The sequence below is a fragment of the Acomys russatus genome, chromosome 17, assembly GCF_903995435.1.
Source record: "Acomys russatus chromosome 17, mAcoRus1.1, whole genome shotgun sequence".
NCBI classification, from domain to species: Eukaryota; Metazoa; Chordata; class Mammalia; order Rodentia; family Muridae; genus Acomys; species Acomys russatus.
In genome coordinates, this window is record NC_067153.1 from 54,648,125 (window position 1) to 54,660,678 (window position 12,554).

At 39.4% G+C, this 12,554-nt stretch overlaps 1 protein-coding gene across 1 annotated transcript in view; it reads left to right on the plus strand.

The window, feature by feature from the left end:
• The window catches only part of Pdzrn4 (PDZ domain containing ring finger 4), a 350,277-nt gene that overhangs the window by 111,338 nt on the left and 226,385 nt on the right, over window positions 1-12,554 (plus strand).

Below are 12,554 nucleotides of genomic sequence, written 5' to 3' on the forward strand. Positions count from 1 at the left end.
CCTGTAAGAAAGAAAAACATACAAAACATTCAACTATATGGGTCTTCTGGAAGAAAGATCATGTGATATCAAGTCATTTCAAGGCTACCAGAGACTGCCAGATGCTTCCACCATCACTGTCATTCATTGCAAAGTCAGTGCAAGTTATACCCCATGGTCCCAAATAGAAAGCACAAAGAGTAGGTTGAAAAATGCCTTGCTGCTTTGTCACTAGTAGTTTGCATTAAAGATTGCCTGCCCCTCTCTTGGCCTCTGTTTCCTTATCTCTTTAACTGAAGATGTCATGAAGCATCCTTAGGAAAATGGTTCAGAATGGAACTACGGTCTAGAAAACAAAAATCATCTACCACGGACAATGAACAGATGCAGCTGAAGAGGAAGTTGTATTCTTTACAGCAGAGCTGAGAACAGTTGCCACTCTCCTTAAAAAGGTCATAGTTCACATTCTAATAGGAATGGCATGATGGGGACACAGTGGGGACCTGTTGTTGTTGTCTAGGACAGCGTCTACCCTTCTAGAAGCTATCTGTTTGGCTCGTAATATAATTAGGCACACCAGATTGGTATTTAGTCTTGTTCTGACAACAGCAAATTAGGCTTAACTCTTTAATTACAATGAGAAGGAAATCACCTTTCTGATATCCTTCAATTAGCTCAAGCAGCTGTTAAGTTATAATTAAAATTTCACATGGATCATTTGAGTTCTTGGAATGTTTCCATTTAATAACAAAACATTTGCATATATGCATTCAGTCTTCAACAACCTTTTCAGATGTGTCAGTGGTGAAGCAGGGGCAGGGATACTGTATTAAACAAAGTCTTTGTAGTCTCACAAGCAGACAGCTGGGTCCCACGAAATGAAAAATGGAAATGGAAGAAGGTGATCAAAAAGTATTAGTGCCTTCAAGTTTTCTGGAGCCTGTTCAGAGACTCAAACTTTTGTTTCATTTGTAGTTACCCAGGAGGGAAGAAAAAAGTCATCAGGAGAGAGCTATTCAGTACTTCCTATGTGTCTCTTTATTCCGAACAATGACAAGCTGCCCCACTGAGACTTTATACATGGCTCCTCGCCTTGAATTTTCAAAAGTATACATACAAGAGGAAGTGTTACGTGTGGAAATTCTACTTGGGTTTTATTTTGAAAATGGAGCTGAGTAAAACTTCATCTCTTTGAAGTTGCTTTAGCTATTTATGTGATATAATTGTGGATTCTACTGTATAGGTCAAGAGGAAAGAATGCACATATTTTAACTACACTTATAATGTAGGTATTACAAGTTTTAAAAATACTAAATGCTAGTTAAATGAAAGGATATCGACTTGAATTATTGTAAAAATTCTTTTACGTTTGAAAATCTGGGATTATAGCATCCGAATTAAATGTCAGGAAAGTGGCTAAAACATGGAGGAGTTAAAACTATTTTATCCACACACACACACACACACACACATATATATATATATATATATACACACACACACACATAATTTATATGTTCTACTTTTTGACATTGGCAGAAAGATCCAATAAAATTGTGTATTAATAGCAATGTTGGAACATGCTAGGCTTTACAATCTAGACTGATGGCCTGAAGATCAGACTTTATTCAAGCTTACTCATTGATAGCCTACATTAACAAGAAAAAGTCTGTATTGGCTAAGAACCTAATGGTATCTTCCTAACCATCAATCTGTATTGTACACTATTGAATTTCAACCACCAAGATAATTGTATCTCTGGGAATTAAAGAATGCATTCAGAGAAGGAAGAGAGATGAAAGAGCAATGCCTGATGTCCTAATTACACCAGTGTGCACACTTTGGGGGGCTCCCAGCTGTGAGCAGCACATTTTCCATCTGCCTTTACTAATTTTATTATGACCTTTCAGAACCGATTTCATCTGGAACAGAGTTGGCTCAGACACCTTCACTGTGTCAATTTCATCTTTGAACGAATGGAAGGAAGGATTAGTGACAAGTGGCATTCTGGCAGAAAAAAGTCTAACTACTACTCGCTCCTCTCAGAGGGAGATTGCATTGCGGAGTGATTGGGAAATTGTGCTCCTGAGTGATTTAAAGGTTTAGTTTAAGTGCTGCACTTTGAGGACCAGGATTAGATTTAAACTCTTGAGTTTAGAGGGTTCTTCAGAAAATGTTTAACACACATTTGTATCCTATAGAAATGAATAACGAATCTTAAATGATGATTTTATTTGAATTCTAAGATTTAGGAAAATCTCTTTCTCTCACCTCCTCCCTCCCTTCCCTGCCCCCCCCCCACACACACACCCTACTTTAGGACATTTACTGAATGCTCTGTTTCACTTTTTTGTGCATAAACTACTTAATTTATTGATTCTAACAGCCATTTTATTTTGAAATATACATCTGGTATAAGAAAAAAAAAGCTGAGCCCATATAAGGTTAATAGTAATCAATAAAGAACAGAGTCAGGATGTAACTCTGCAGTACATTTTCCTAGTTAGTACACTATTCTAGTCATTGATTACTTAGTTGGACAACTACACCTAGGCCTCAGACTTGACTAGGGGCTAAGAATGCAGAGCTGTCATGGTATTGACTGCAACAGGATAGCTTTCTCCTTAGAAGCCACCCTCATGGGTTGGAGTAATCCCCGTGAGTTGATAGGCATGAGTAGCAATGAAGCACAGGACGCCGGAAGTAGTGACAGCATGACAGTGCATTCTGTAAGGCAATATGTGTGTATGCACATTCTCATGGCCTCGTTGGCTGTTTGAGGAGTAGCCCAAGTTGTGCAGCCCTTACCATGTCCCAGCCACTTGCTGTTAGGCACAGGATCAGAGTCTCCATTGCTCTTAAATTTCCCTTCACTTACAATAGACTACATCCCTCACACAGTCACTTGCTAAGAGACAATCCCCTTTCCAGATGTTGTTAAGAAGCAGCAGTTGACATAAAAACCTGTCAGGAAAGGATCGATACTTTCCAATCCTAGGGGAGCAATGATGCTGACTTTTTTAGCCTTTCTTAGCAATGCTTAGGGGCAGTGCTGAATGAGAAGGAAAGGTGTGAAGCTGAAGGCAACTAGTGGTTCTGAACATTCTATTCTGTGCAATGTGAATTTGTACTTTCTGGTAATGCCTCACAAGGTCTAGTTTCTGTGGCATAGGAAGAAGGCAAAAGTCCAGCCCCAGTAGCCGTACTTAGGTTGCCAGAACTCTCATGCATTACTTCTTCATATGGAGTATTCTGGTTATGCCCCGTATGCTGGTGCTTAACTAGTCATTCCTCTCTCAGTTGTTCTTATTAATCGATTCCTCCTTAGGAAGTCTTTTAGTGAAACATTAGAGTGTCAAAGAAATAGCCTAGATGATCCCCAATCTGTCTCCCATTCTATACACTCTGTACACGTGGACTTCCCTGCAGTAGGTAGGCAAGAAATTGGGGTTAAAAAGGTTGGTTGAGCTCCGCCAAAATCACTCAGTGAGGAGCAGAAACAGCAGCATTGGGTCCCTTTGGCATCAAAGCATTTTCCTTGACTAAGCTGATCACAAGAAAATGATCCTCCCACTATAGATCACCTACATCGGGACTACACACGTGTTTCAGAATTTTCAGTATGCGTTATAAAGGGTTGACTAGGAAACACAAATCCACAGCCGTATCACATCTGTAAACGCCACCACCTTCCAGTTGCCTGTGAGCATACTGTGAGCATACAGGCAATGCTGGGTTACAATCCCTCGTTTAGGAATAGCCTCTCACTACAGATTATTTTTCTTCTTGGTCCTATTACTTAGGATTTCTAAAATACATCATTATTTATCAAACATATTTAAATAATTTCATTTAATCCTCAAGGACCTAGATTGTTTTCTAAAATTTTTATTTTTTGTTTGTTTTGTTCTGTTTTTCAAGACAATGTTTCTCTCTATAACACTTGCTGTCCTGGAACTCTGACCAGCCTGGTCTTGAACTCAGAAATCTGCCTCGCTCTGCCTCCTGAGTGCTAGGATTAAAGGTATGCGCCACCATGCCTTGCTTGTTTGACAGATTTGAAAACTCACCTATTATATATGTCATGCCTGTCTATATTATTTGTAGGGGTTCTTTGGTTTTGCAATGGATTTTGTGATTGTTTGTTTGCTTGCTTGCGTTTGCTTTGCAGTATTAGGGATTAAACTCGGGCTCTCCTGCTTAGAGCCCATGTACCTGCTTGCTATGCTTTGTCTGTAACCTATCTCAAGCCCCTCAGTTTTTCTGAGCTTTGCATTACTTCTATAAAACACTGCCCTGACTTTTCTGACTTTTCTTTATATTTATTTTTCAGTCCTAGAACTGAAACTAGAAAGTTATTCTAATGAGGCTGGTTATTTCAGATGGTCATAAAGCCCCGCCTGGAGAATACCTTTAGGTAATGTTTATATATCCCACTTACTTAGTGGGAACATACTTGGAAAGTGTGGGTCATACACACAGATGCCCCATCTCAGCATGCGGTGAGCAAATAACATGTCTTTATTTTTAGAAACACTGCTACTATACCTAAGGTACAGCCAAAGGGAAAACCACTAGTTTAGAATATGATCAAGATAAAAACTTGTGTTTGGGCAGGAAAGAAACAAACTACCTTTTGTGCATTTTTCATAAATTTAATAATTCTTAATTGATATATTAGTATAAAACTGAAAGGAACTTCACCAAAACTTACCTTTGTGCATCATGTGGGCAATCAATCACTCACAGAAAAACCATGCGAAAGCCAGGATTTGAAACAGCTAAAATCCATTGACAATTATCTGTCTTATACTGGACAAGGTCTTGTGCCTGACTACAGGAGTATTAAGAAACTAAAATTACACAACAAAAATTATATATTGTCTCACTGAAGAAGAATGCTTACTATGTAGATGTAAATATGTGTGTAAATGTGTGTACATTCATTATAATGTATATAAAACTTCAACCGTGCACACTTTAAAGACTTTTGAAGAATCTTACATAGTTGTATCCCTTTAAAACAGAGGGTATCTCACTCACTGTGTATTGTATCATCTTCAGTTGTATGAAATAATTGCATGATACTGAATACATGCATACGTACATGGCTTACATGCATACAGATCTGGATCACAGTTTTCAGGTTATAATTTTACCTTAAGAATAATCTCTGAACAGGGGAAACTATATAAATGATTATTTAATTACAGAAATAAATTTTTACTAACATCATTCTGCAATTTATATTTTATTCTATTTAATTTCAATAGGAAGTCATTGAGAGTTCTATTAAAATATATTGGAAATGTGGCGTCTAGTACAGCATGTCCAAAACTGGCAACGTTTCTGCATAAGCTCCATTGTTTCTCACTTGACTTCGACCATTCAGAGCAAGAGCTTGTCTCTAAGATGGAACTGAGCTTGCTTGTTATGAGTTACGGATGTTTTAGTGATAAAATTTGGCTTTCTGGAACAAATGGGTGTTCAAGGCTGATTTTATTAGTGCGGTTGAACATTGCGGAACTAAAGCAAGGAAATTCCTGCATATTGCCACAATTTGAGGCTGTATGGATCATAAACTTTTCTATTTGTACTTTACTGGTGGACATAAATGCCATGATCTCATCAGGAAAAGAAGAAGGGACCCACAGCTACCATGGAGGGACCGTACATCTTGCTACGGAATGTCAGATAAAGGCGAAGCTTTGAAACAAGAGGCCCCTTGATTTAGTGTCTTTAATGTGCCCGGGAAGGGATATGCTCTGAGCATCGTTAGTGTGACAGGGTGAAGGGGCAACGCGTTTCTTCTGTTCCTGTGGAAAAGAGGATGAATCTGGCACAGCAGTGATGTCAGAACCTCCATCACCTTTCTCAGAGATGATGTAGATTTTAATTGTACTCAGGGCCTCCGCACGTCGCACCAGCTCGTACGTGACATTGAGATAGATGAAGCCATTTGTTGGCATTATCAGAGCCAGCTGTGTGCTTGGCTGCGGCTACAGTAGGCATTTTATCTCATGCATAATCCTCTCATTGAGGGGGGATCACAAGCATCGGAACCATATGGCAAATAATTTTATTATGATCAAAAAAGGACTCTTGAAACTAGTTAAACAGAAGAGTCCTTGAAATTCAATCAGAAGAACTTTGATTTTCATGTCACACCATCAGCCTAAATTAATTGTTAGTGCTACCACAAACAAACAGAACCAAGACTCCTACCCCCTTGCAAGATGAGGATAGACTTACTATTCCTTTATGCCACTCAACATATGTCTTTATTCTTCTCAATTTGGGAGAATTTATGTGGCTCATATTGGAAAGGAAAATAGAGATTTCACAACCTAAAGCTTGTTTCTGTTTAAAAAATGGTAATAGTATCAAACAGTGTTCTAAATGGCAGAACAGCACAGGAGACAGGGCAAGCTTGAGTGAAGATCCACATTACTACTTTCATAAAAGCTGCAAAAGACACACTAGATGTTTTTGCATTCGAGGAAGGAGAGTCATTTCTCTCCTTTTGTTCTGTGTTTGTTTTAATACAGGATCTCCTGTGATCAGGCTCATCTCAAGCTCACTATGTGGCTGAGGGTGCCTTTAAGCTACTGGTCTTCCTTGGTGTTCCTCTCATCTGTTAGGATTACAGGCAATCAACACTTTACCCAGCTCAGCAAAGTCCTACAACAAAAAGAGCTTCCCTGTCCTTTTGCCAGGGAGGTATACATTTAGCCCGTGCCTTCAAAAGGAAGACACAAGTGTGTCTTTTCCACACAGAGGGATTTCCTGTGCATTTCACAGAGTTTCCCGGATCTCCATTATAGGCCTCTGTCCAGGCATGAGATGGGATTCAACTGCCAGGAAACAAAGAATTCCATTTAGGGGGGCTTTAGAGGCCGCGGGGAGTGCCTTAGGGGCTGCTTCCTACCCATAGCGCTTCTAGCCATCATAGCCAGGATTAATTGGTTTTTATTAATCACAGAGGATTTCAAACTGCCAGTTCAGATGTTACAAGGCCACAAAAAGGTAATTTGCCTAGATTTGCCTTGTCTGTAATGCATAAACTCTCTTCTTCTTTTTCTTTTTCTTTCTTTTCTTTTCTTTTTTTTTTCATCATTTTTCTTTCCAGAGAGAAGTATATACAATCTGGGTCTTAGGGTACCTGCTAGTGATGGGAAGACATTATTAGTCATGTCCTTACGACAGGGTGAGAGTACAAGTTGTCACAGACTCCAAATGCAGCAGCTGCTCTCTATTGAGACTAGACTTTTATTTGGTATTTTATTGACAAATAATAAGCTGGTAATTGTACTGGGAGAGGCATATAACCACCCACCCAATCCACAGAAAGTTTAATTTCTAGCACTAAATGCCTAGTTCAGTTTTTTTCCTTCTTCTTCTTCTTCTTCTTCTTCTTCTTCTTCTTCTTCTTCTTCTTCTTCTTCTTCTTCTTCTTCTTCTTCTTCTTCTTCTTCTCCACATTTCTTCATCCCAGACCTGAGTAGCTGGCCAAGCTGTTAAAAAAAAAAAAAAAAGGTTTAAAATGTGTGTTTTTCTTTTTGTTGTTTAAGAACATGCCTTGAAAAACATATGCTCGGTATAAAATGATTCCTTAAATAAACAATAAACAACTGCCCCATCCCACTGTGGAAACTTGATGGTAAAGTCACAGGGCACAGCATGTGTTCAGGAGGGAGGTCCAGTTCCCCAGGCAGGATGTGTGGAGCAGAGCTGTGTGAACCAGGAGGAAATCATGCCATCTCCACACAAGTGCCAGTAATGGACAGATGAGCATCACTCCTCATTCTGGTGGCAGCTTCAGGTCAGTGGCTCAGCATGTGGTCCCCACATTGACCACACTGGGTCATCCCGCTGGTCTGTTATTAAGTAGCCGCTGTCAGGAGCATGACTTTGCCTGTCTCTATGATCTTCTACCTCTCATCACCATCAAGGGAATACATGGAGATTTGATTGCTATGTTTGGGGCCTCACAGTTTCACTCAGGCAAATACTGTTGGTTATTGGATAGCTAACACATCACCAGTCTCAAAGATTCAACTGTTTTGCTTCTAGGATTGAACTTTTGCATTTTAGAGAACCACTAGTACCATCTCATGGTGTCTAATGATGATTAGATGATTAATCAATATGTGCTCTAAATGTTTTGCTGACTAGTAGAACTTCAGTCTTCAAAAATGTCACCCTATCCACTTTACAAGCATTGCACTGGCAAAGAAGGGCCTCAGCACTCAGATGTGTTAAAATTAGGTATGCATCCAGTTATTCAGCCCTCCCTGAGGGCAGATTTGTTGAGAGCTTTCCTGGTGTCTTTTCAAAACACAGAATTAGGTTTTGAGCATTGCTAATAGTTTTCCAAATCACCAACTCTCATCCCTTATTTAAGCTGGAATTTTATGAAAATCTCCACTGAATGATTTAAAGTTTGGCTTGTATGCTCATTTGTACTCAAGGAAGTTTTTAGATGATGGATCCCTGCATCACCAGATAGTCAACAGGCCAAGTGAACCTGTGGGGCGAAGACAGCATGAGTGTGACAACACGGAATCACAGGTGTCGGTTCTCATCCGAGAACAGCAGAGAGGACAAGATTGCCATCAGGAAATGTGTGTAGATGCGTTCTAAACTGGCACTGGTTCATCCTTTTGGATGAAAAAAAATAACACTGTAAATGAAAAGATAATCCGTGGGTTTTAGGAAACCTGTAAAAATATTCTGTTTCTAATTATACACATTGAATGTTCTCAGTTCTGAGGGTGAAATATATAAACTAGCAAAAACCAGTATGCTTCAGGCCAGGTAACCTAATCTGAATTTCATAGTCTTACAACTTAAAATAGGAAGGAAGGAAGAGGAGGGGAGCGGAGGGGAAGGGAGGGGAGGGGAGGGGAGGGGAAGAGGAAGGAATGGGGAGGCAAGGGAGGAAGGGAAATAGGGTGAAGGAGAGACAGAGAGAGAGGAGGGAAGGAAAGAATGACAAGAAAAGGCAAATGAAGAGGAAGAAAAAAGAAAAGACGTTTGCTGTAGGTTCTTTTTGGTTTGTTGTTTTTGTTCTGTTTTTGAGACAGGATTTTACTATATAGCTTAGACTGGCCTGGACCTCAGTCTGAGTGCTTGGGTTGCAAGCATGCACTGCTACACCCAGCTAAGTTTTACTTAGTTTTTTCGTGAAGACTTAAATTCACAGCAGTGTTTCTATTCTTTCTATAAAGCACAGCTATATGATGGATTGAATATGATATGGTCAAGAGTGGCTTCTGTTTAATTGGGTAAACTTTTGCTATTTATTATTAGAGCTAACATGTCCAGAAAACAGATAAGTTGTGATGAATTGTCCACAACAGTTGTTTCCTCAACCGCAGGGTGTTTTAAGATTTGTATGTCCTACTTAAATAGGTATTTCCAAGGTAGCCTATATGATTGTAAAAGCCTCCAAGGTTCAAGTTCAACTTAAGGAAAGCCAGTTCTTAATTTTATGAGTCCCTCCTGTATCCTTATGAGAGAAATTGTTTTGTTGCCTTCTGAATCTTCAAATCTGGCAAAGAGAAGTGTGCTGTGGCACAGGGCAGCAAGTGAAACCGGAAGGAACCCAGAATTTGAAATCTCATTAGCATTTTCGTTCCCCTTTTGAGCACAAATCCCTCTCTCCAGGCAGACATGCCTGCTACTGTGGGGCAACACCTAACATTCTTCAGATAAGGACTCTGATCAGTTTGAGGTCAAATTATACTGGTAGCAAAGCTGATGAAAGCAAACAAGGTTTTGGAAGACGCAGTCACTCTTGTAAAAGCTGATTATAATTGATGAACGAGCCGCTTGCTAGGCCCTGACAGGCTGGCTGCCTGGCCTTTGCTCTCTGCCAGTTCAAGCCTTACAAGTGTGAAATAGCCAATTACTGGAATACCTATTGAAAGTAATAGGCCAATGAGCAAATTGCTACTTTGGGATGCCATCGCTGTGTAGATGGAAGGAGGCCAAGATAAAGTTCTGCCCTGAGCAGCTGCTCCCACCACAGATTGCTAATGCTATTGGATGGCCAGGGATGAGAGCGAGGTACTTTCCCTTTCAAACTCCAAGTGTCTTGCCTTGTATTGACTTAAAGTTTATGATGCATGATACCATCTTGTTACCCGGGTCCTAATTTGCAGAAGTAAATCCTCCTTTTAAAAGGTAGTTAAATAGGTAATAAGGAGAGTCATGGCCATAGATTTTGTGCAAAAGCATTAAATACAATTTTTGCGGGGAATGAAAAGTCATACAGTGTGCAGGGTGTTAATACTCGCCAGCCATTTGCTATTGACAGAACAATTTATCTTGATAAAGGACAGTGAAGAATTCCAATCTACTCACTGCCATCACATTATCAGCAGTAATATATGACTGCATCTAAATGTAAGGGTGAGAACCGACACAGCTGAGAAGTTTTGGCTAATTTGCCTGTAAATATATCATGTACTGGACAATGAGCATGTGACACATTTACCATGTCATTGCATAGCCCATTTTTATGTGGAATTTAAAGTTTAATGAAATATACCATAATGTTTCCTTTTGGAAGTAACATGCCTCTTTAGTAAGAATTTAACAATGGTTTAGGTGGAGAGGAAAAAAAGGATCGACAAAGGTAAATTATAAACCTGCACTAGAAGTGGATTCGCTCTGAATTTATCACCACATTCATGGGGCTTTTGCTATTAGTTTTCATGACGTAGTTATTATGAGTGTGCACCCTTTCTCATAGGATCGCAAGCCCAAGGAGTTCTTCCTAAGCGTTCCTTTGAAAATGGATCTAACATAACTCTGAATTATCCAAGAGGCCCTGAGAAGGGCACACTGTAGAAGAGTCAAGTAAGGGGACACGGAGCTGGAGTGGTACAGAAGAGGAAAGTACAGGGTGCAATTGGAGCCCGTTTCTCTCCAGGCTAGAAGCCATGCAAACACATCTCACTGAAGGTAGGGGAGGCAGAAGTGTGGACACCATAGTCAACTGGGCACATGCATTCATCTGCCACATGCCCAAGCACCTGCATGTCTGTGAGTCTCAAAATAAGAAAATTTCAAAGTGCTCATTGTTTAACGTCTGCTTCTTCAGTTTACTGGTAAAAATGTTGTGTTTCCTAGGAAAGTGGTGCAATGTCTCCTCACTCTATATTTGTCTTTCATGAACCCCTCACTAGAGAAATGAGGGCTTGCATAAGTGATAAGAAGTAGTTTAAGACTGATTTTGTATATTTCTTTTTGGACGTCTGCTGTGGACAGTTGAAATAGCCTGCTTCTTGTAGTACACATTATTTCTATCATAAATAAAATTTTAAGGGATGTATGAGATAAGTTAAAACCCTAGTGTTTCTAATTTAATTGTTGAAAACAAATAAATACAAGCAAATGAATTCTATTGCTATATCCAAGAAACAGCAATGGTCCTGGTGTTATGTCAGTCACTAAGATAGACAAATATCATTTAAACCAAAATTACTTGAATTACTTTACACTATAATAATCAGGTCACTTGGTTTTTCTCTCTTGGTCTCCTTTTGTGGAGAGGGAAAAAAAAGGTGTAGGCAAAGACTTCAGTCTTACCTTTAAGATCAAGAACTGAGAAAATGTCACCATTTGCATGACTTTACTTTTCTGGGCCACAAGGTGTCACTGTTGAACACAGGACCTGCACAGTTTGTTGTTCCTGTATGCCCGTGTTGTGTCCTTACTCAGACCTGAGTGACACACTCTGCACTCCAGCCACCCTCTGCTCCCGCTTGAGTTTACTATGCCAACCACTGGGATTCAGACTCACGTCACATCAAAGAGTCAAAAGGCTTTCCTTCACTGTGCTCTGTAAGGTTGGGTATCTTGTGAGATTTCAATTATCCATACACACATGCACACACACATACATGTACCCTCATGCACACACACACATACCCTCATGTTTGTGCAGGTATACAAGGCTTAGATTTGATTTTACCAGCTATTGCCAGTTTTAAATAACTACTATTACAAGACCTGAAGACTGAGCACCAAACCTCTAGCTGGCCTTGTCTCCTGGCTGGTCCTGCCATAAATCACCCTTTGGAGGCTTTGGCATCTCTTTTGTTTGAAGATTTCACTCAATCTATTTTGAAAGAGTTTAATAATAGTATCAGTTTAAAATGATGCTTCCTTCTTTATTTCTTCCATCTAAGTATTCTTGTATAAACTACCTTACTAAGCTGTATTGGTGGACCAAGGGGCTACTTTTGACAAGAAAACAAAGCTTGTGTTTCTGGTTTTTTTATGGTGTCTCCTGGGACAATGAACGCCTACTGTTTTACATTTATATAACTGAGAAAAGTATATACAAGATTGAACCAGTCTCTAAGGTGAATTTCAATTCTCCGTTTGTAAGAAAAATCACCCAACCCTTGTAAGCTTCTATTTCTCTTGCTAAATGTACTAATGATGTTTTTTTTTTTTTTTTACTGTGAAACATTTTTTCTGCAAAGATATTTTTATAGTGAAAAATTCATGAGAAAGAAATGCTGTGATCTAATGACCTACTATACTTATTAAAAGAACTT